At 22.8% G+C, this 26,661-nt stretch overlaps 1 pseudogene; it reads right to left on the bottom strand.

Annotated features, from left to right (window-relative positions):
• Window positions 1-26,661, bottom strand: part of LOC136985465 (cell adhesion molecule Dscam1-like) — a 123,510-nt pseudogene that overhangs the window by 14,924 nt on the left and 81,925 nt on the right.

The raw sequence follows: 26,661 nt of genomic DNA, 5'->3' as shown, positions 1-26,661 counted from the left end.
TATAACCTGGTATAATGTACAATAATTATTATATTTATTAGCTTCGTAAACAACCATTATAAACGTTAAAAAATTACAGATGATAAGGCGTGTATACTCAAATTAATCAATTTGTAAGCTACATCTAACGGATAAATTTCATTATACATGCTCTATTAAACTAAATATTAATAAAATTTGAATAAATGTAATTACAATAAATTTAATTCTATATAAATTAAGATTTTAAATATAATTTTTATCTTTCTTTTTCCTTTTAGTAAAGAGAATAGATACATTTAAAAATATTTATTTATCGCTTTCAAACTATAAAATTAATTTCTAAAATAATATTTATTTATCCACTAAATACATTTATTAATTAATTTACGTGTAATCTTCGAATTAAGCAGAAATAAATTTTAAAAAATATATTTCTAATTAACAGTTAAAATTTCGGTTATTTTAATATTAATATTAATTAACGTCGAAATAATTTAAAATTAAAAATAAATCCAAAATACATTTTAATAATAATAAATTTTTTACGAAATATTGTATAAGTTAAAATTAATTGTTATTTTATTCACGAATACAATAAAAATAAGATTAATTAAGAGATTTACGAAAAATGAATTTTTCAACCTTTAACTAAAAATTAAAAACATTAATCAATTGAAAAAAACACAATAATTTAATTTAAAAATAATTTCTTTTTAAAAAGACGAAATTATTTTATTATTATTATTATTTTTTATCCTTAGGAGAAAAAGTAAGGTTTCGAGTTTGAAGGAAATTAATTTTGGAAGATTAGTGATTGCATGAAATTTACTAATTTGAAACTTTGCATAATCTCTTAACTTTCATCAAAAAATACATGAATACATTCATGAAAATATGGCAATGATCCAATTCTAAAAATCGTCTAATATTTAAGATAATGGTTGAATAACAAAACAACAACTCGTTCCGCATTATTTAAATTAATATCATAATAGCTCGCTCCCCAATTTAAATAATGGTTTGTGAGTTTTGATGAAAGTTATTTAAAAGCTTTAATATCCTTAGAAGAATTGTCTGGGTCATTGAATCTGCAAGAAAATTAAAGGCTGTAAAATTTTTAAATACTTAAGATAAATATTTATTTAGAGAAATGCTCTTATAATATGACGTCAAGAGACTACCTAAAAATAAAGAAAAAATAAATAAATATAATATATAATAATTGTTGTCTAGGGTATAACTTAATGAGTACAATGCACTTCTTGAACGGGTTCCAAAAACAATTAAGATGTTTCTAACAGTATTCCATCTTTCTTTGACATTGTATCCCTGTTAAACTAAGTTATTCTTGCGGCTACTTTCTCTCATCAGCTTCCTTTGCAGTAATGCTAAAAGCTGATGATTGAATGCTTCCTAAACATTATCGATCTTTTGAAGAAAAATAACTCTTTTCTCGAGGCGATAACGCTTCATAGTAAAAGCAAAAATGATGCGAAAGAAAAAGTTGCTACTGAAGGGGCTTAAGATTTGCATACGTTATGTATACATTCGTCAGAGAAGAAAGGCTAGCTTGAAGTAACGTTATCCGTTTTAAGGGAGAATAACGTGGCATTATTCAAATTAGTATTAAAGTACAAAAGTCAATGGAATCAGAATGCAATTTTGCCTCCTGACGTGAATTTTCCAAGAATGAAAAATAAAAATTTAAAGAAAAGCTTCCACATAATGTACAGTCTGTTCAATACTATTCTATACAGCAGTTGAGTACATTTCTGGATCATTTAAAATTTTCATAGATTTTTTAATATCTATTTCTTTAGATGTATATTTTTAAATATTTAAAAAATACATTTAAAGAAAGATTGGTTTTCTAGATCGAAACAACACTTTTCAGCTCTCCCTGAATGTAACAGCTTGTTAAATTAATTAAGTTAAAATTTCTAAATCCTGCAGGTAAAAATTCCAAGAGCCAGCACGTTTTACGCCTCAAGTACTACCTTTATAACTTTATTAGGCTCCGAGTTAACTTTTATATAAAAAAAAATAAAGTTTATATAAAATCTTCACGTGTTGTAAATTTAAGACTTTACGTTTAATTCAAGTTTTACATTAATGCATTTCTGCAGATAACTTCTGGATATACTTCGATAAATACATAAACATCGTGAAGTACATGATTAAAATTGTATATAAAAAATTGGTGTGAAATTAAATAAAAGAAACGACATTCTACTGAAACGTTTTCTGTAATTCTGAAGAATACTTTAACATCACCTGACTCCAATAAATAATATAAATAGGTTTATTAAAAATTTATTTTAAAATATTATCTGTTGTTTCTAACCATGAGACAAAAGTCGACAATGGTTTTTAACTTCGAAAAGCCACGTAGAAACTTTATGTCAGGGTAGAAATATATCCTGCGCTATAAACTAAACCTTTAGGGAGACCTACACTATTTTCTTTCATGTTTATAGTTGAGTGTATTGGTAAGCTTAGAACTAAAAGAACAGAAAAGAGAAATATTTATTTTTCTATATATTATTGTCTGATTAGATTGTCGAAAGATTAGCAAGCAGCAAGTCAAATAGAAGATGTTTGTAACTAGCTTATTGACCGTTCAATGTAGCTTTACTGTACCCCAACGTGCATCTGACAGCATCGTTTTCCAGTAACTGGTGACGAGAGAGTTGTTTTGCAATTACACAGCATCCAGTCAAGGCTTACTTGTTCCTCACAAGTATCTAGGGACCCGTTAAACTAGACATCCTGATGTGCACAACATTCAAAGGAAAAGCAGTTATTTCGGATGGAAAACAACTCGTTCAGAACATTTGAACAGAAAACCACTTAAAAGATAATTGAATCGGTAAAATGTATTAATGTTACTGATATCATTACAAAGAATTTCCTTTTCTTGCACTCGAAATCTCAATGCAAATCAATTCATTACTTAAATTGCACGTACATGTTATTCGTCTCATATTTATTCACGTAATACTACCTACGTTATTAAAAATTCCGTAAAAAGAAATTTTATCGTTCAAATTACTTCTTAGAATAGCGTTTTTACAACAAAAAATAACTTTATTTTAATATTATTTTTAACCCGTAAAGGCACGAACGTCAAAAACATCAGAAGAAACGACACAGAAATAGTTATTTATTTAGCAGAGAAATAGAATTTGAAATTATACAAAAAGACAAATCTTATTTGATAAAATAAATATTTACTGTAAACATAATACATATAAAAACGATCTAATTATATATATATAATTACTAAAAATTTCGATGTCTTTTATATGCTGGTATTTTTAAAACATAACCGAAATGAAAAACAAATACAATAGTTATTTCTGGTCAGATTTTCTTTAATTTTTAGAAAACTGTATTTTTATTTTGTATTCCGAGAATAAATACAGAAAAGTTGATTAAATATAACTCCATCAGAAATTCATAAGGTGTATGTATATACGTGTGTGTGTGTGTGTGTGTCCGTGTGTAAGACTTCTCAGCCAGTTTGCATTTTCTTGTCTACAGTCTGATCAACATAATGTATTTATGTTCCTTTCGCAAGATTATGTATCTTTATTCAATTTTTTTTTTCCTCTAAGTATAGTTTTCTTCGCTGTATTTTGAAATCTCACCAGCAGCGAAGATTCAAGCCATATTGTGCTTTTTTATTTTTACATATGAATATATAAAAACGTATACATTTATTTACCTCTGCATGTGGGTTTATATTACAGTATACATTTTAAACAATGTATTTTAAATAGTTGATATAAAATACTGTATGAAAAGTTTCATTAATTGTATAAGAGGATATAAAATAATATTTATAAAAACTATTTATATTTTATGTTATTTAAAAACTTATTAGTTTTTAAATCTAATTTTAAATTCTTTACTTAATTTTAAAGTTAATAAAGCTGAGATTTCAATGTGTTCAATATATTTTGTACTCAACTATTAATCGAACATATCAAATATAATTAAAAAGATTATATATATTTTTAAAATAAAATTTAAAAAAAATTTTGTTTCCTAATTAAAATTCAAGTAATTTTTATACATTATAATATAATTTAATATAAAATTTAATCAATTTACATACTGAAGAAAATATTTATAAAATTTTTATTTAATTTATTTAATTATTTCGAATGTAATTTAACGCAAGTCGAGAAATTGTAAGTCGAGCAATATGTAAAAATTTTAGTTCGTAAAAAAAAGATCTAATTGATTTTAAAATAGAAATTCGAAAAAAAACACATTAAACTACAAAATTATATTTTAATTTAGTAGTTTTTCAACTCTGAAACTTTAAAAAAAACGAATTAAAATATCTATCTATATCGAACATAAAGTTTAAAAATGAAAGTATCATTTGTAATTTCTTCTTCTTTTAAAGGGAACATAATACGCTTGTAATTTACTTTCTTGATCAATATTTACACGATAGCAGAACAAAAGAATCACATCTAGTTTGGCAATTGATCTGATGCTTCAACGAAAATTGGCGACTGATCAAATTTTCTGAAAAATATAAGAGGATTGCAAATCTGTTTAAAACAAATTTCATTAAAGCTGGAAATCCCATCATCACATATTCATAATCCTCATTTCCATTCCCAAATTATATGCAAATATCGACAGATTATAAGGATATTATTCTATTAAACAAATTTATTCATTTAAAATAGTGAAGAATATTAAAGAATGCATACTTAAAAATATCCTTAAAATTAGTTACAAACTAAGAAGTTTTATAATGATACACACACACACATACATATATATATATATATATTGTTTATTTTATTTTATAAAATCTATTAATTTTTTAATAATTAATATACTTAATTATTTGTTTACCTCCTGTTAAAGTTAAAGTTGCAAAAACATATTCAGCATCGGTAGAACCGGCGTCGTTGTGGGCAGTCATGAGCAAATTGTAACGAGTAGCTGGATTGAGATCTGGTAACATTAACACACCTCTTTCAGGTAGGACATTATTTGATACCAGAAACCATTCAGAGTCACTTTGTTGTTTATATTGCACAATAAAAGATAAAATAGGACATCCGCCGTTTTGCCATGCCGATAGATATAATATTACATATGTCGAATTAATGGACAAAAATGAATACTTGTCTGGAGCTACTGGTGCTGAAAATAAACAGTTTTATCATTAGTTGTAAGACAATAAATTTTGTGTTCGACTAGATAAGTATTCATCAACTGCAATTTCCATTGAAATATCGATCGAACTTCAAGCTGTCGTTTTGTTCGATCGTTAGACTTGGTAAATTGACTGTATTTGTTTCTTCTCTACATAATTATTTTGGAAACGAGAACATGCCAAATAATGAAATAAAGGGGAGAGAAAATCGTGATAGTATTCGTTTCCATTAATTATGGTAAAAGAACAAATTTGGACGTTTTCCACTAATGCAACTAAATGGGCACGTAATAAAGATATATTGAAAGTAGAACAAGAATCGAATAAAGTTAAATTTAAATAAACTGAGTGTTTTTTTTATTTTTATTTTGTCTTTTTGGTTACTGACTTATTAACTCGAGAACTTAACTTTCAGAAAGAATTTCATTTAATAAACACAAGATTATTATTTTTTTTATTATTATTTTGTTCTATTAATTTAAAACTTATTTTTCCTCCTTTTATTTAGTTGATTTTATGATTAGAAATTCGTTCACTTTAATAAAATATTAAAGCATTTATTTACATAATAATGAAAAATTTAACGAATTTTACTAAATTATTTAATTCAAATATAAGGAAGGAAAAAATTCTTCTTAATACATAATTCATTTTATATTTTTAGTAATTTACATGTCTTCAGAATAAAAATTTAATGAGTTTATCATCATCTTTTTCCAGTTTTTAATAATAGTAATAATGTTTAAAGATTTACGGTATTTTATATTTGTGATGGACAAATAAGGATGGTTGTTAGTTGTAATAAGAGTTTTTATCTTCATCAAGATAGGAGAGACAATGATTATCGCGATAAGATAAATTAGTGTACATGCCTCTAACTAGTGATAGCAGGATAATTATTCTTTCTGTTAATTACAAATTTTAATGCTTTCAGCATTTATATATTAACCTCGCGTTAGTTTAACTAAAAACTACTTCAAACATTAAGTAAAGGATAAATAAAAACCTATATTTTTCCAATGAAAATTTTTTTACATTAAGTACTATTACATAAATAAAATTATTAAATTTATTATTGCTTAATATTATATAATTTCGTTCAGGGTGATAAATTATAGATGAGATACTTTAATAGTTGTGTATAAATTTCAAAGGTTTATTTATTTTAGAAAAATTAGATTTTTTTTTTAATATTCAAATTTTGTAGAGTTTTATAGGAAAATAGATCATTTATAATATATCATCAGATATATTAAATTTCATGTTTATTGTCTCATAAAATACTAGATATGAAATTTTTCTTTATAAGAACATATACTTGCTATTGTTCTTTCATATATAGCTACTAAAGCTAACATTTTGGATCTATTTTCTTACTGATATTTGCATTTTTGTACGAGATATATAACTGTTTCTATCTTTTTCTCTTATATAACTGTATATTTTAACCACGAATCGAATAATTTTATACCAATAATTATTATTCTATAAACTATAAATAGTAAATAAAAACCTGTAGTTTTTTCAGTAATGGATTTTCAACATATTTTTTTATTTCTTTTTTAAATTTTAATAAATATTAATCACTTCGTTTAGATAGTAATATATTACACAGATTTAATACTCTTCTATTCCATTTATACGGTTATCCATTACAGTTATACAATTTAAATTGATGCATTTCGGCTTATATCAAATTAGATATGAAATATTTACTGTGCGCTATTCAAAGATGGATATATTTAGTTAATATATCTTTAAATAAGAATTTATTAAAATGAATGTATATCTTTATAAAATTTGCAACTTACATAAACTGATAGAACTTTTAACACGAGAATGAAATAAATCATATATTATTTACGACTGTCAATCACTAAATATATTTATATAATATTATTCAAAAAAATGACCTTTCTGTTTTGTCCTACGCCATAAATTTTAATGTATAAAAATGATTCACATCACAAAAATTGAATTTGTTTGCACAGCATATTTTACGATTACTTTGACATTCAATATAAAACGATTCGAATTTGTCTGTTTGTAGCAATTTTTCCGAACGAATTATATCCTTTTTGTTTTTATTACTTATATCATTTTAAACTTCTAAATTAGATAAGATGAATTAAAATTTCTAAATCCTTACCAGTTCCTTCAGTTTTCACATTTAACGTATCGCTTTGTTCTCCATGTCCTGCATTGTTATACGCTGTAAGTTGTATCTGATATCTTGTACCGCATCTCAATTGTTCTAAAATATAAGAAGAATCTTCTGGAGGTAACGGATGTTCGTTCCAATCACTTTTATCCTCCTTATATTTCAGTATATATCCTGAAATTTTCATTTAGATAAAATTGAAAAGCTTAGATATAACTCGGGATTTTACAATTTTTTATTCTGAAGATATATCTTTGTCAAGTTTCTATATCAAAACTGTATTCTACTATAAAATTTATCTATAAATAATGATAAAGCTCAATCAATTGTAGCAGAAAGCACAATAACAGCCTTATATTCATTTAATCAAGTGAATGAATACTGTGTATTTAAACTAAAGAATTTAACAAGGAATTTGATTTATAAATATAAATATTTTAAAATAAAATATTGATACATTTTCTTATAAATTATGTTTAAAATTTATATTTTAGTATCTTATATTTATCTCGGTAGTATTGAATAAAACAAAAGCTATGAGTTGAATGCTACATTTTCTGAAATCATTGCACTGTACTATTAATACCGTTTGTTCATTATCTAAATAACAGCATTCATTCTACGTACAACTTAATGGAAGTCTGAACACAACTTGGATTGATGTTTGAGGATTAAATATAACAAACGCGAAAAGCTAGAATTTAAATCTCTATTGATCGCTTCTAATGATTGTCGATAAGGTATCGTGTTTGTTGTTACAAACCCTTACATCTTCATTGATATTTATATTATATTTTTGTCATTAATCTCTGATTTTCCTCAAAAATTACTAAATCCTCCATTTAATTAAATTGTTACTAAATATAACTATAATAAAGAATATGAAATATAGCGATATAAAAGAACATTGATTAAATATCTTTTTATTGTTTAAGAAATTAAATAGAGTTATAAATAAATTTAGAAAAATCAATACAGAAAAAAATATTAGATATATTTATCTATTTATTTGATATTTTCTTAAATAAAATAAATATCATCAATATAAAATATTTGTCATATAAAGAAGAAAATTTCCAGATGTGCCTTAAGATTATAGCTAATATAAAAAATAATACTTCCATTTTTTTATGAAATTATAGCTTTTTATAAATCGATATAAAATATTGTTTTATAATAAATAAATTAAACGAAATGTTTAATTTAAAGTAAATTTTATCTACAAAAAGAAGAAAAATATGTTAGTTAAGATCTTACAGAATTTTATTTGTATAAAAATTAAAATATTCTGTGAATACTTTTTTGTATCTTGGTAAAAATAATGAGTTTTATTTATTTTTTTCTGAAAAGCTTGGTACGAAATTTTTGTTCATGTCTTCCATTGCAAATCCGAGATTCACGTATACTGGAAACGTTGTAAAATTATAAGAATTTACTATTGTGACAATACGTTCTTGAGAATTTTTCTGTAGATTCATTCAATAACATGACAGCACTATTTTCAGAAAAAAATAGAAAGACATATTTATGTAAATTTCCATTATATACAGGAAGATTGCCACCAACAAATGGTGCTACTTTTTGCAAATAAGTTAGTTGAAATAAGATTATTTGAAGTATACCGAGTTATTTTGTTTTAGAATATATTTTTAAATAAAATAAATTTAAATTTTATAATAATATTTCTTTGAAAATTTTATTTGAATTTATATAAACTTATATCAATAATTTATTTATCTGTTCTTCAACATTTTTAAACAAATTAAAAACATATATTAAATGCTTATTAAACATAATATTATAATTATATTTTTAACATTAAGGATATAATTAATATTTATTTAAAACTATTAATCTAATTAATATTGAAAATAACTCATTTATTTATTAATTATGTAAGATTTTACTAGTTTATTTAATGAAAGTTAATTGATGGCATTAAAAATACAATATTACTGGTAAATATATAAATAACTTAATTTTAATAATTTATTTTTAACTAAATTATTTGAGTTAATTTTTCAAATATAAGTAATTATAATTAATATTTAAAATATTTTTGTATCTATTTTATTCTTAATTTTCATTACAATATTCATTGTTTAACTAGAGTCTCTCAGAACTGAACAGACTGCAAAGACTTTGGTTAAACTATGTTTAATTCAGAGGCTCTGTTCAAATCAAACAAAGGAATTAATTTCTTGAGGGCCGCAATATATTAAAATACACAATCATAAAAATTTCTATTAATTTTTTAAATAATAAACTTTGGCAGGAAATGAAAAACTTTGTTTTCCTTCTTGATGTAATCAAATAAATTAAATAAATAATTTCTAACAAATGTTTTTGAAGTCTTGTTGACACCCCTCTGATAAAGCCCGTGTTTTAACTAATCTATGCTTTAATTTATATCTAATTAAAAAGTACATGTATTTAAGAGGTAATCATCCTCACAAAATATATACTTTCTATAAAATCGATATAATAAATTCAGTATTTGAGTACAATTTTCGTTTAATTCATAACATACCAAAGTGTAATTATTAAGTTTAAATTATTAAATTTCTATTTAAACTGTAATTTATAATTAATCTTAACTAAAAATTACTTTTCACACAATTCAATAAATCATTATAAAACAGATAATTTTTGTCCAATTAGAAAAGTCGAAAATAATTAAAATAATGGTATTAATTACAAATACAACACGATTTTCATAATTTTAATCTAAGTTTTCATATAGTAATATATTCAATTTCAGTGATTACATATATCATCTAATAACCTGTAGGTATACTGTTTAATATATATTAAAATTAATAAATCAAATTCATAAATATAGAATGAAAGTGAGTATTGTACGAGTATATATCTATTGATACGTGATATCTGGAAACAATAAATTTACTAAGTACTATGGTTACAAAACTAAATCAAATTGCTATTTTGTCACTCTTACAAGATTATAGTATTTAGGTAGTGATTACTAGCATTAAATTCTCTATTGACCCTCCTATTTACAGAGATGCAGTAAATTTATTATACTTACGAGATTAGCACTTAAATTTTGCTTGTAATATCTATGATTTATTTGCATTTTTTATCTCTGATTAGTTAAATTTAAAAAATAAAGGATTAATTTATCACTTTTCAACTGTGTATACGTAATTTTGTACAGATGTATAATTATATATAAAATCGATATTGATTGTTACTGAAGACATAATTGGAGTTAGAAGTGACTATTCAGTTATTAGTTACACAATTTATATAATGAATTAGATTTAAGTATGCCATTCGTGAGAAATTGCTTAATGGAAAATGCATTTTATAAGTACAAAACTTATTCGTTTGATTTGTTAATTAATTTTGAATATAACATTAATTACTAATTATTTTGCAGTGTTCTCTAAGTTTGACGAAACTGATATATGAATACAAGCACGAAAAAATTTAGTGTCATTAAATAAGTTTACAGATTCCTGATTCATAGAGGTTACCATTCATTAGTACGTTTCCTTTAGAATACCTATTAATTTTGAAGTTATTATAATGATAATAGTCTAATTGTTTATTTTGACGTACGAATGCTCTATAAATTTATGGAAATTATTACACTAATGTGGGCAAGAAAAGGAGCAAGGGCTATACTAAATGGGCTTCACAACTATACCGCACAAGATATGAAGATTAATATGCATTAGTATACATAATAATTATTAATTAACAAGGTATTCTTGCTGATAAAAGGATATAAATTCCCAGTTATGTATACGTATATCTTTATATACATGTATACACTATTAAGCATATAAACAAGCAATTTTTAAAGTGAAAATTAAAAAACAGAGCAATTGAGTGACTTACTGTATGCAATAATAATATAATTGTTTTTAATTTTTCGGTTGTCATACATTAACAGACGGAAAGTATGGCGATCGCTCGAAAAATGCCCCCCAAAAATTTGAACATTTTTGGACTCAGATCACCTTAAAACGTCGAGATGTGAAAAAAATTTGGGTGTTTTTTCTAAATGTATGAATGTTTGTGTGAATGTGTATAAAGGGCACGATTTTGTTCACCCGCTTTAAAGTTTAATAACTACTGTGCTTTTTGTCGAAAATATCTGAAATTTTGCAAGAAGGTTAGTGTATAGGGAAATTAATGCTAATGAATTTTGGTGGTTAAAGGTCGATGGACTGAGAAGTTAAGGGGTCATATGTCATATCTCGAATCGATCTTAATAAAGATTTTACTCGTTATTAGCATTTAAAAATTTTTTTATAAAACTCGTCTTTACCTTCAAAATTAAGCTTTTTGCCATTTTACAATAAGTAATAACATAAAATGTTTTTTTAAAATAAAATATCATAACAGATGGCGCCACACTTTTAAAGGTTGCCGGGAAAATTACGCAACTCGTTGCTGATACTTAGCTCTTTCATACTTCATTACTTTCATCCATTACTTTAGCAATTTGTAAAACAATATTTTTAAAAATTTAATTAATTACAATTATTTCATATGAAATAATAAAAAGATAATTTCAATTGAAAAAAGTCATATATAGTTATTACACAGAATTACTCGTTAAGATCACTCATTTTTATTTAATATGCTTTTAAAAGAAATATTAAATTAGAATTAAAGTCTGTAGCGATGCCAAAATTTTAACAGAATAAATAAAAACATTCTGTTTTTTCTGTTCAGTATATAAACAAGTCTGAGATATAAAAGAAGTGAGATACAGGAAGGAGATATAAGAAAAGATATTTTTTCTAAAGAAAAAAAAAGGCAAAAAAAGTGGGATGCTTCTTTGTAAATATCTATAAAAATAATTGTTGTTTGTATACTGTAATCGGCAGAAGTTATGTAATAAGTTTTTATTTTGATTGTGGAAACTTCAAATGTCTTATCAATAGCGAAACACAAAAGCATTTCTTCTATTTTTTGGATTCAAAAGAAAAGAATTCCTAACAATGATGTCAAATAGGTGCAGACTTTCCTGAAAGTTAGTCTTGATATAAAAAAAAACATATAAATTCCTATTGCAAATGTTTTAAAGAATTTTAATGCGTGATTAATCCATTTAATCAAGCAATATAATTAGTTTCAATCATTCTATTGCGTTGGAATGATTGAAGATTAAAAGATTATTTTGAAATCTTAATATTTTCTTTCATATAATTCATAGTGCTACATTTTAAAATTTATTGAGAATATTAAAATCCAGAGAATAATTTAAGGATTTCTTCAAAAATCAATAAATTCCATTATATATGCTCGTATTATTATTGATTTCTCACAGCTGAAATAAGAAAACTCCCGCTCTAGCTGCTTTAGAAAAGATCTTGGAAAGCAATTATTTTTAAATAAAGTAAAATTTATTCCGTTTAAATAGCAAAGTCTAAAAATAAACTATTGATATATGCTTTAGTAAAAAAATAAATATAAAAAATTATTTTTCTTTCCTGCTATTAGTTAATATAAAAGAGTAGAAGAAAGAAGAAAAAAAGGGAAAAAAATACAGAAATTATTGAGTTTATAAGATTGAAAAGAAGGTAAGAAGCGAATATCTTTACCTGTTATTGGAATATTATCTTCAATCTCCCATTTTAGGTGAACTGTTGTAGCAGATGCGGAAACGCTCTTGATGATAGGAGCACTTGGAGGATCTGGAAAGTAATGTTTACAAATACAATTTTTTCACCTGTTAGAAATATTTCTTTTCCTAATAACCAATAAAATAATATAAAAAGTGTTTTAACAATATCCCTCCTTTATTGAATCTATAATACTCAATTTTACACTCGTCTAACAATAAAAGTAAATAAATTTATCACATCATATTTCAATCAAAATATAAATATTGAATCATTCGAGAGGAAGGAAAAATAGCTACTAGATGTTTTGAAATGTTACTTCTATTCAGTCAATTGGAAGAACCGTTCTATTCAAACTTTCAGTCTTTTCAATTCTATTTTTTTGTAAAATAACTGAACAGAAACATCTGACAGTTTTATTTACAATGATGGAAATTATATAAGTTCTATTTAGAGAAAAAAAAACTATATATATTATATATGTATGTATGTATGATGTATGTATGTATGTATATATATATATATATATAACTTTTTCTTGGAACTATATTTATTTAAATATATATTTAACATATCTTTTTATATTCGCTTCTGTATCTATTTTTAGTAGAAAAGGTAATTCCATTGTGTGAGCCATTACCGTGGTTGAATTCTAAAGAATCTCTGCAGCTAGAAAGGCTGCTGTTGACTTACTTATTCGTGACTTATCGATTCTTTGACAGATGTCAGTATTTATCGGTACTATACTTCATGCTGCAGTAAAATACTTATCATTCTATCGACTGCTAATCCAATTCAACACGGTCGCATGGTCTAAACTCAAATTACTCCTGCTGACTACAAATGCGCATTAAATGTCTTGTAGCACTTTTCCAATGATAAAGTACTCTGAGGAAAGCACCCTTCATAACTTTCCATTGGCGATAATACTAAAGTTCAATGAATTTCTCTTCTGTGAATGGAATGCTGAGAACTTCGATTATAATTAGTTTGAATATGCTTGATTAGTATGAGTGTTTCTCCGAAAGTCACGCACTCATTTAGTAGCGTGCATTATATTTTGAGTATAAGCTAATGATACTTTGTACAGATTTTTTTCATAAAATTTCTAGTTTTTAAAATAATAATTCATTTTTTTAACTTTATTTTTTTCATAATTAAATTGCTCCAATCATTTCGTTTTTTAACAGTTAAGAGTGTATATATTTTAAATTAATTAAAAACTTTGTTTATTTTATTAAAGTTTCTATAAAAAGTAATTAATTTAGTTATGATTTGTAGCTTAAAAATTACTTTTAAAAAAAGCATAATTTAAATACCCCTCCCTCCAAAATTTAAAATTTCCACAGGGTATTTTATAATTAAAAAAGAAATTTTAAATTTATTTATATTTTAGTTTATAAATCAATTTATTTTTACGGCTTTATGAAAAATAATTGGCATGATTATTTTATAAGTATCGTAATTTGTCTTCATAAACAATAATGCATAGCTTAAAAGGAAATGAATAATAATGAGCAATATTGCTTGACATTGCCGAATATTATTTGTAAAAAAAATAAAAAAATAATAATAATTTAACATCGAAATATATTTTTCTTCACAAATATAATTAAATTTATACTGAAAAGAATAAAATTCCCATATTTCATTTTAAAAACTTTATAGAAAAATAGAATAATATTTAAAAAATAATTATGATTTTTTTTTATTAATTCTTCTTATAACATTTTTCATTACAGGTAAGTTCTCTCTTCAAATATTTATTACACTTTCAGTAATTTTTTCATTGAAAGTTTGAAAAATCTCTTTAGTGGAATATTTTACTAACTTCTTGTTTAAATGTCGTCGATTTTATTAACAATGTAACACAATTCAGAAAATATTGGATTTTAAAATATCATCATGCTTCACTTTAAGCGAGTGGACAGATGTATCAACAAAATGAGAAGTAAATGTGGACAGATGACAGATGATATGATTATAATGGAAAATGTTAATGTCTTTGGGGAAATGAGATTAGAAAAGGTATCGCCTTGATCTTTAAAAGATCTATCTAATTGACAGCATAATACCAACAGGAATAGAAGTATAATATTTTAATAACTGATAATATATTGAAAATTGTAGTCTAATGTCAAAATAACTGTAATTAGTAAATTATTTTTACCACTGTAACCAACTTATGAAAGCTTATTATGTAACTAAACAACAGATAGTTTTTTAATATTTAATTAAAATATACTAACCGAATTCTAATGTTTGCCCCAAGACATCATCGGATGCGGGTCCAGGCCCTGCTTTATTAAATGCTTGAAGTTTAATAGCATATTGAGTGGATCTTCTTAGATTGTTTAGGATGTATTCCTGTTTCTGATTCGCCGATGTTTCTAATGTCTTGTAAACATATTCTTCTCCAGATCTTTGTATTTTGTAACCCAAATAATAGCCTTTAATAGAACCTTGTCTGGAGTCTTCTGGCGGTGGCTATAAAAATACATTCACTCTATTTATTTTCTTGTTTCTATTTGAAAATAAGAATCCTGTACAACGTACTATAATGTACTTACAAGCCATGTTATTTTAAAAGATGTAGACGTGAGTGGTTCGAGCTGAATGTCAACAGGAGGAGCAGATGGTGCTAGAAAAGTAATTATTTTATCAGATTGTTTCAATCTGAATAATTTATTCATCTATCAGTAAAATTAAAATAATTGAAGAATTTATTACTGTAATCTGCAATGACAGTATAATGTTAAATTTCAGAAATCTTTCATTTAAATTAGAGTATTAGATTTGGTTAGTAATTTTCAAAAGTAGTGCGAAAGCAAATTTTTAATTTTTAATTTTGTTTTAAGAGGATTATGTGTCAAAATTCTCATCTACTTAATATAGATTCTGTCAAGAACGGCATCTCAACTTTTAATGGAGAAAGGATGTATAGCGACATAAGCATTGTCTAGTAAATAAGATAAGATTAAATCAAATAATTGGTAAGATAAGTTTATTAAGTAAATAATATATACTAAAGATATTGCTGAATTGTTTAATTATAGGTTAAACAGTATAAATTATACTAATATTTAGCTAATAAATAAAGAAATATATTAATTAATAGACTAATTTATCAAAATAATGATTTTAAATCATAAATTCTAAGATAAAAAAAACTAGAGATTTAAAATAATAGATAAAAATGTGCTTTAAAAGTAAGAATTTATTAAAACTTTTTAAGCAAACAAATAATTAAAATTTACTAAAATTAATGGACTGAAATTATTCACATTATTTTATCCCTATAAAACGTAAAATTGCATACATTAAGGCAGTATTTTTGTTAGTTAACTACGTAAAAACACATTAGTGACTACAGTTTTAGTTTTAAAATGCTCGTTACAAGTTTCTAAAATGCAAGAAAATTTCCACCTTCAATATGCAAATTTACTTTCTTTTGTTGTGAGAATATAATGGGTTTTATCTTTGACCAAGCCTTCAGTACTTCAGATTCTTAAGCTTGTTTGCCCAAAGGCAAAAGAAAGGCTATATATTTGAATAAAGGTGAATTTTCTTATAACAATACCTGTATTCAAACAGACTTGGCCACTGCCCTTTGGCTGATAAAAGAACGAAAACTTATATTTTATACTCTTCATTATTATTATTATTATTTTTATACACAAACATATTTTTTGTGTGTTTTTATCTGTTTTAAAATAAGTTTCATGTGTGCATTTGTCATCGAAAAGTCTATAAATAAAATATTAAAATACTATAAATATCGAAATTACATTTATATGTTATATACATAACATATAAGTTAAACCTCGATATAGCGCTCTCCTAAATAGCGCTACCTCATAGTGTCAATGAATACTTGTGAATGAATCTTCTCTATAAATATTAAACAGAGAATCCTTATTAGCTATAATACTAAATGAATGTTTTTGCAGTGCAAAATCATGCGATTTCAAACTCAACGTCAAAGTTGTGTATATATCACAATACTAAATAAAATTCTTATTGTTTGAGATTTTCAGTTTAAAGCTACAATCGATTTAGTGCTAGTTTAATGGCGAGCAAATGACAGCGCTAAATTGAAGTTTCACTCATCATTATGTAATTCTGAAATAATTTATATATCTATAAAATTAGTAGTATAATAAATAAACAAATAATGCTTAATAGTATATAATATAGTAGTATAATAATAAATATATATATTCATATTAAAATTTTAAAAAGTTTTAAAGATATATACAAATAAATATACTATTATTACACACAGTCTTGTATACAGCTATTATAAAATAAAATAGTCTATTTAATATAATAATGATAATTATAATATTGATATTATTTATACAAATACACGTTAAACTATATAATTAACTAGCTTATAAAATTTAATTTTAAATATTTATACATATTTTAGAAAAAATTTCTTTAGAAACGAACTTTTTATACAGCTGTATAATTAATCAATTTGGCGCTGAAAGGTTAAAGGTCATATCTAGTCTAATAGATTTAGGAAATAAAATTATTATTATTTTTTAAATAAAATAAAATAACTAATAAAGATATTCTTGAAATAAAATTATTTTCTCCACAATATGTTCTTGTTAAAAAAATAAAATAAGTAATACATTTGTTATAAAGGAAGATATATTTGAAAAATATTAAAAAAAAAAACTTTGCATGGAAAATTTAAGTTTAATTTTCTATTTTATTAATATTATATTAAAGATTAAATGTAATAATAGAAAATAACAAAATTCTATGTTTTTATATGAATTCGTTTTATTTATTTAATATAAAATATTTTTTTTAAATAATAAAAATATTTTTTTTAAATAATAAAAATAAAAATAATTTATTATTTTATCAAACAATAAATACATAACATATTAATAATAAATATTGAAGCGATATTGTTAAAAATATGTTAGAGTTTTTTATTGTATTTTTTAAATTAATTTACTTTTAAAAATTGAAAACAAAATTTGCATGAGCATCAGAACTAATCAACGACATTAATATTACTCGACAAAAATAATAATTATATTTTTTAAAATAAAAACTATCAAAAAAATTTACATTTCTGTAAAGAAATATAAGCCTGTCAAATATATTTTTGCTTTTCCTGTAGGATAAAAATGTGATGTTTAAAAGAAATTTATAATTATCTCTATAAACGTATTATAAATGAGGATAATCTTATGTTATTTTTCAAATTTAATCTTCGAATGAATAATAAAACATAAGCATAATCGTTTATATCAATAAAATAGCAGAAATCGTAATAAAACTTCCATAAATTCTATATTTTATTAGGAAAATAGACAAGCCATCTAAACTGAAAAATACTGTGTTTTAACCATTAGACGTTGTATATATTCTTTCACGAAAATACAACATTTAGTAAAATGTTCTTGAAAAGTTTACTGTTTACATTTGCAATGTTATAATATGGTTTTTTAATATTACTTTTATTAATATTTTTTGTTTAAAAAAAATAATAAATTCTAATGTAATAACAATTCGATTTACAGTTATTCATTGGAAAGGGAATCAAATTTATAACAACCATAACTACTGTATATAAAACAATTTTTCAAAAATGATTTTCATGCATATGAATTAACCTGTCAAAGACTCTAGCAATAAATCTATTTTATAATATCTTTTGAATGATAATAAAACTTTAAAGGTATATAATAATATCAATTTTTTATATAAAGGAGGGAGAAAACTTTTTAATAATGTTAAAACATCATTTGCATTCTTAAGATTGTAATGTTCAATTATTTAGATTTTATATAGTTAATTCTATTTATATATTAACGTTTTTTAATTTAACTTATCTATTTAATAATATTTAATTAAAATTAAAGGCTAAATAGAAAAATATTTAAGCGATAAGATTTTTATATGAAATCATTTTAATAACAAATTTAAAACTACTTTAAAATCGATTGCAATTAATTTTTTTTAACTTATATAATATAATTTATATATTGTAATATATATAGCAGTATAATAATTTATACAGTAGGTTTCTCCTATATTTTATAGTCATAAGAAAATAATAGAATAAATCATACTCCATATATTTTATTATCTTATAATGGAGTATAACTAATATATTCTTTTCATTCAAAATTTTCAAATTTTGTTCTTTTACCTTCTTCAATTTTTCATTCTATTGTTTGTTTTCTTTTGTTTTTACATAGTATTTTTCATTTTTTGCCCCAGATTTACTAAAGAAAATCTCTTATGTAAATCTTTACAAAACAAGAGGCAGCATATCTTCTAAGGATTCTAACATAAATAAATAAAATGCATTCCTATAGGATATAAATTTATATATTTTTTTAAGGACAGAAGCCAACAAAAATATACATAAATTCTAACCTATAAAATCTATTACACTACACGATTATAAGAGAATTTAATGACTTAATATACATTAAAAAATTATTTAAACTAATACAATTGCTTTAAAAATATAATAATAATAATAATAATAATAATAAAATAGCTGCACGAATAAAAATTTAAATATTAATTTCAAAAAAACATTAAAAAAAATTTTATTCCTTATCCAAATATGTCAGATTTTATCAGATCGTATATTTGCCACATTCTTTATTAATTTTACCAGATTTTCTTCCCATACAGAATCGGTTCTGTATATATATAGATAAATATATATATATATATATATATATATATATATATATAAATCAATCTGTAGCAGGCGGCCATCAACCACCGTCTTAATAAGATAGTTGTCAGGAACAATTTCCCTGCAATCAGTTTTAGATATAACAAAGATAGGGACATTTGTAATTATATTGTAGATATTCCATATATATCTACGTATATTTAAAATGAAATTGTTTCCCGTGCACTTAAAAATGTTGTTTGCGATGTTGTTTTCTTTTCTAAATGTACTCCTATATGCATCGAATTAAATTTATAAATGGATTAAATACGGTAACATTTAAAACTACTTATGAAGTCTATTCCTTATTTCCCTGGAGTATTTTATTATTTAAATTAAATATAAAACTTGTATAAAATGTGCATTTTAAATTACTTTTGCAGGTTTATTCAATGAAATTGGGGGAGAAAAAAAAATTTGATAAAATATATAATAATTAAATTAACAACATTTCTTCATGAATATTTAATAGACAAATGATTTAAAAAAACATTTTCTTTTTTTACCAAAATGGTTATGTTTAAATTTCTTTTTCAAATCAATAATAAAATAAACGAAAGAAAGCATTATTATTATTATTATTATTATATAATATTTTTTTCTTATTTTAATTTATTTCTAAGGTTTTAAAATTAAAATTATTTAAAAATAAATTGAATGCATTAAGTTATTAATTTTGTGAATATTTTATAAAGATATCTTTATAAATAATTGAAAATTATAAATATTAAATAAACATCGAACATTCTAATTAAACACAATTAGAAAAGATAAATTTTTAAAATATTTTAAAATAAAATTTTACTTATATTAAAAAAGTTTACATGTTATTAATATAAAAAGCTTATGATTAATCCGATAATTGCTGAGGTAATTTTTTGTGAAAATAACTATATTTTTTAAACCTTTAAGTAATTTTAATTCTGGTAATATAAAAAGGAAATAGAATCAATATTTTCTAATGAATAAAATAAATATTTTAGAAAAATTTTATTCTAGTTTATTTAAAAAATATTCATGTTATGATTTAAAATGAAAGATTTTTTTAATATTAAAGAAATATATAAAATTTTCTTACAAAAAAAAATTATTTTAAAATATTATTTTAGTAAACACTACATAAATTCTATTTTGACCAACATTCATAAGTTTTTTAATATACTTTTTTTTAATTTTCTATAATTATTATAAACATTTAATTTTACGGTTTTACGAATATAAATTAAAAAATTGAAAGAATTGAATTTATTTATGTGGCGCCATCTGGAAGGAATAAATAACGATTGTTGTTATTGTTATTATTATTATTACTGTTACTAAAAGTGTAAATTTATTAATAATAATAATTTTTAAATACTTTCATACAGGAATTTTTTTTCTAATTTTAATTTTAGTACTTACTTTGCGTATTCTTTAAATGTTTAAAGTTTGCTTATTTAAACATTCTTTATTTATTATTAATAAAAATAAATAAAGTGTATTTATACTTTTATATATTTACTAGCAGGTAGGCCCGGCGTTGCTCGGGCAAAAGTAACGATAGCGAACATTAAGATTATTACGTTATAGTCAACCTTATCCGTTTTCACAGAATGCAAGAATTGGGATTCCCTGTTTCCAGACTAATTAGAGAATTTTTAGATGGGTCTAAAAATATGTTCGATTTCCCGCAAAAACGAAAAAAACTGCATCTGCGTCTTTCACGTCGCTTTCTCTTAACACGTCCATTGTTACGTAACACTTCCATTGTTGACACTTCCATTGTTACTTAACACTTCCAGTGTTGATGGAAGAGTTAAGACTTAATCCTGTCCCTATCCCCCTGGAGAGGAATTTCGAAAAATCCCTTCTTAGTGTGCGTTCTCGTGACGTACCCTAACTGTGTACCAAATTTCAACTTTCAACTCCTAACCGTTTGGGCTCTGCACTGATTATTATTATTATTATCAACTCGTCTCGATTATATATATAGATTATTAAATATGTAATAATACTAATAATAAATTTAAAATATACACAGTATTAAATTTTAAAATATTTGTATATATATTTATTTATTTAATATATTTACTTTTATTACATAAGGCTTAATGCATATGCTATTTACAGTTATAAAATTCGTATATTTTTAAAAATATTTTACAAAGTATAATAATTTGCTTTAGCAATTTCCTCTGCCATCTATCGGTCATTTTTACAATTATCTTATAATTACTAATTTCATATTTTAAAAAAGTATAAATAATCTGCTAAACATATAATTTATCAGTATAATTGTCGCAGAAATATGTTATTTGTTTACAAAATTCTATAAGATGCTTTTAATTTGAATAATTTTATAAATGAACCTTTTTAAACAAATATTGATTATACCTGTCTTTAACACATTAAAAGGTTAATTATGAGATAACCAAACTCATTATTTAATTGTTTAATTATATTCTCATACATGTAAACATTGAGTAGAAGAGAGAAGGAAAATCTAACTTTTATATAAATGGCATGTAAACTACGATTAAATGATTTTAATGAATATGTTGAGAACTTGGATAATTACAAAATCAACTTTATCTTTGTTTAAAGTTCATTTATCTACACTCCTGCTGCAAAATTAAAACATAAAAGTTTTAGTAAAGGAAAAAGTTATATATATATATAGTTCGCTTCTATGTGAAAAAATGTAATGATATTAAAGTATTATCAGGTTTTGTTATCTACAAGATAAATGATGATAAATGAATGGATAGACAACGTCTAAATTTACTTTTTAACTGAATATTTTTAATATTTAATAAAAGTTTACAAAATCTAATATTTTACTATAAATTACTTTTTTTTTAATAAAATATTATATATAAGCATTTTTCTATTTATCAAAAATAATGAAATACTTATATATCTTCTTAATGGATTAATCATCAAATCAAATATTAAAATGCATATATTTTATAAATTATTTATTATTAAAGAATTAATATTAAATTATTTGCAAATTGATGTATTCTTTAATAAATTTTATAAAATATTAATTTATATCAATTATTATTTTGTAATTAAGATTTTAAAAAATGACATTGCTAACATTCATAAAAGAATAATAGAGTTAATTTCAACTGACAAATAATTGATAAAACAAATTTAATATTTTCTATTTTGTGACAAATTGTTATCTAATTATGGTGAAATTTAATTTTAAATGAAAATTATTAACTATGACAGTTAAATTGAATATAAAACATTAAAACTTCTCAACCAAGAAGAGTTATAATAAATGATAACATTAGAACAAATATGTTAAAATTTTAGATTTGATTATTTACATTTATTCATTGTTAAGAAAATTACTGGAAAAATTATCCAAATTTTTATTAAATTTTTAAACTGTAAAATAATAATTTTTCCTTAATTATTATTTTATTTATTTCTTATTTTTCCATATTTTCATTATTATTGCTTTACTTAAAAGTTCAGACTACAGTAAATGATTTTCTTATGCCAAAACTGCCACATATAATTAAAATTTTAATTTTAACAACTTTGTTCTAATTAAAACTATATTTACACTTACATTAAATATATTAACTTATAATTATTTTTATTAAAAATTTTAATTTTAGTCTTATATCTTAATATTAATGATGTGTCTTTTAAATTTATTTTTTAACTTCAACAAGAAATAAAAATTTGTTATAAATAAATATTTAAAAGATAAATATAAAATGAAATAAGAAATATAAATATTATATACAATATTTTATAAAATGGAATTTTAAATATAAAATTAACAAAATGCTTGCATCTAATAAAGTGATGATCAAATTAGATATAAAATATACACATTGTATTATTATATGTTTAAGAATATTCACACATTTTATTATATATATTTACAATTAACATTTTATAATACATTTTAAAGAATATTTATTTAAAATGTATTTTAAATAATTACTTAGAGTCATATTATTATCCAACTAGTAGATCGCTTATTGCACTTACGCCATATATTATATAGTAAAATAATAATTTATTAAAACAGAGTGGAAAGATATAAGCAAAGGGAATGTTAACTAAAATATACAAAAAACATTGCATTAATTCATTAGAAAATGACAGATTTATTAACTTATAATTACATATATATATATACATATAACTATAATATACATATAACATACATATATATATATATATGTACTGTACATATAACTACATATATACATATAATTATATATATATGTAGGACCTATATGTATATCAAATTCAGTTTGATCTTTCTTTTTATAATTTTAATACATGTTAAACTAAGTTGTATATAAACATATTTAGAAAGAGTACATTTGATGAAATAGCATGAGCAAAAATAAAAATCACCGTTAATAGTATGTAGACATTTTAACTAACAGCCCTCGTGAGAATATAAATTGCTTTGAAATCTGTTGCTAAATTTCACTAGCAATTTAAAAACAATAAAAGATCTGTAAAGTCTATTTCGCTAATCCTTGTTTCCAGGGCTTGATTGATACACGCAAAACAAGTAAAATCTCTTTGCCTGTAAAACAAATTCGTTTCTACAAATATTATAAATTATTTTATTTTATTTTAAAATATGTTTATTTATAAATGTATTATTTATTGATTTAAAATATTTTATTGATCCATTTTCTATAGATGTGTATATTGACTAAATGAGAGTATGTTATGCCATCTGGTATCATAGAATTCAATTAAAAGTTAATTCATTTTTACAGAAAATTTTTATAATTTAATTTTTAAAACTGTAATTAAAAATAAAATACACACTTTATAAATATAATATAAATAATTAAAAATAATTTTTTAAATATATAAATAACAAAAATTTATCAAAATGTTTTCAAAAACAGGCCATTACAAAAGAAATAAATTTGATTATTGATTATTTTAAATATGTTAAATTTTCTAAGCCAAATTCATCATTAGCTAAAAAATTTTGAATATATTCTTGTAAATATATTAAAAGCATTAATAAATATTTATAAATATTTGCATAAAAGAAATTGGTTCTTCGAATTTTTAATATTTCTCGAAATATTTTAGATGCAGAAATTTTAAAATTATAATTTATTAGTTATAGAATTTTGTAATGTTTCCATTAATAAAAGAGTAAAAATTTTGAACGAGGACAGTGTTCGAGACAGAGTTTAATAGAAAATTCTCAACTAAGATAAATTACTTACTGCAAACAGGTAATTACGTAGACACTAATGGAAACAAATACAGTCGATAAAATTGTCTACTTAACTTTAATTTATATAAATTTTCTTCGAATGTTCATTTATATTTGTGAAAAATAAGAAATTTAAATTTCCTTCATTAGCTTCGTGAAAGAATTTTCTACATTACAAACACAATAATAAAATTGGATTATGTTTGTTAAAGTATTTAGATGAAGTAATTTTATTTTGTTTATTCGGAACGATGAGTTTTTAAAATTAAAAATAATAATATACCTTTATACTATACACCTCACAGATTACATCTTATGTTAATATACTCTACAAATAATAAATTTTATTTTAAATTATTCTCTTCCTTCTGTCGTCTTTGAATTTACTAGAGAAAATATATTTACATTTTTAAATGTTATATTTTAATTAACTAAAAATTTTTGTATTTATTATTATTCTTGATTTAATCAATTTTTAAAATATTATCATTAATATGCCTTGTTTTCTGTGTGCAATTTTAAAGAATTAAAATATTTGAATATGCATATTTTCTAATTAGATATTAGAAATTATTTTATTTCTTTTCTATGTCATCCTCTATGGTATTATATTATAGAAATACATTTAAGATTGGTTGTGTCACTTTACAGATACGTTGTATCCATTAAGAAGCCATTTTTATACGCTATTCCATTACATAGTTATTGATTTGTTTTTCTTCACTTGAATGATTATAACATTTCTATTTTACCCTTCGGGTGGAGTTAAATTTGTCATTGTCACTTCAAAATACAGAAGTTATTACTTTTTCAATCGTATGAAAAATTACATTAAAAATATATATGTAGGACCTATATGTATATCAAATTATTATTTTTAAATCTGAGTATAGATTTGTATTTTTGTTTTTACGAGTCTCGACTCATTGTAATTTAGATTTTGTTGTATTTATTAAAAGGATTATACAAAACGTTCGATATATACAGAGAAAATTCGTAAAATTTCAGTTTTTACAGTAAATAGATAACAAAAATTTTCTCAAATAAGAGTAAAGAAATAAAACGAATTCTGTATAAACTGACGTAAAATTTTTGCAAAAGACATTAAAAATTAAAGGCATATTAAGTACACTTTTATGTAAATATATGATCTGTTCGTTTATAAAAAAATTTAATTCAAAAATGCTATATTTTAAAATAGTCGTCTTTAATCCATTTTAAACAATAAAAGTGCTTAAGTAAAATAAAAGAACAGAATTTAACTTATTTTATTTATACTAAGCGTACAATTATGATGCCAATCAGTTTTCGTACGAATATTTTTGTGTACATTGTTTTTTTTAATCATTTCTGAAAGCATTGAAATTACTTTGCGAAGTTGTCAATGTATTTTCAGTTTATATAATCAATCTGACAAACTTCGGTTTTGAACATTATGGCATGTTAAACACTATTCAAAATGGTTTAATAAATGTATTTCAATATGTAACCGGTTTAAACGCCGTTATTTTCTAGAATTATTACATCCACAGATTCCAAAAATACTAGCCAATCAAAAACTTATTTTATCCATAAAGTTGTTGATTGACTAGTATTTTTGCAGTCTGTGGATGTGATAATTTTAGAAAATAACGGCGTTTGAACCGGTTACATGTTGAAATTAAAAGAAAAGAAAAAACGAAATGAAAACAGAATGATAAATCATTAATAAATGTAACATTTTGTTAGATAAAATTAATTATGTATGTCTTATCAAAGTCAAAGTGACCGAGTCGATCATGACAGAACTTCAGA

The sequence above is a fragment of the Centruroides vittatus genome, unplaced genomic scaffold (assembly GCF_030686945.1).
Source record: "Centruroides vittatus isolate TY-2023 unplaced genomic scaffold, ASM3068694v2 contig_970, whole genome shotgun sequence".
Lineage (NCBI taxonomy): Eukaryota > Metazoa > Arthropoda > Arachnida > Scorpiones > Buthidae > Centruroides > Centruroides vittatus.
The sequence above is the reverse complement of the archived record's forward strand: the minus strand, read 5'-3'. Positions and strand labels throughout refer to the sequence as shown.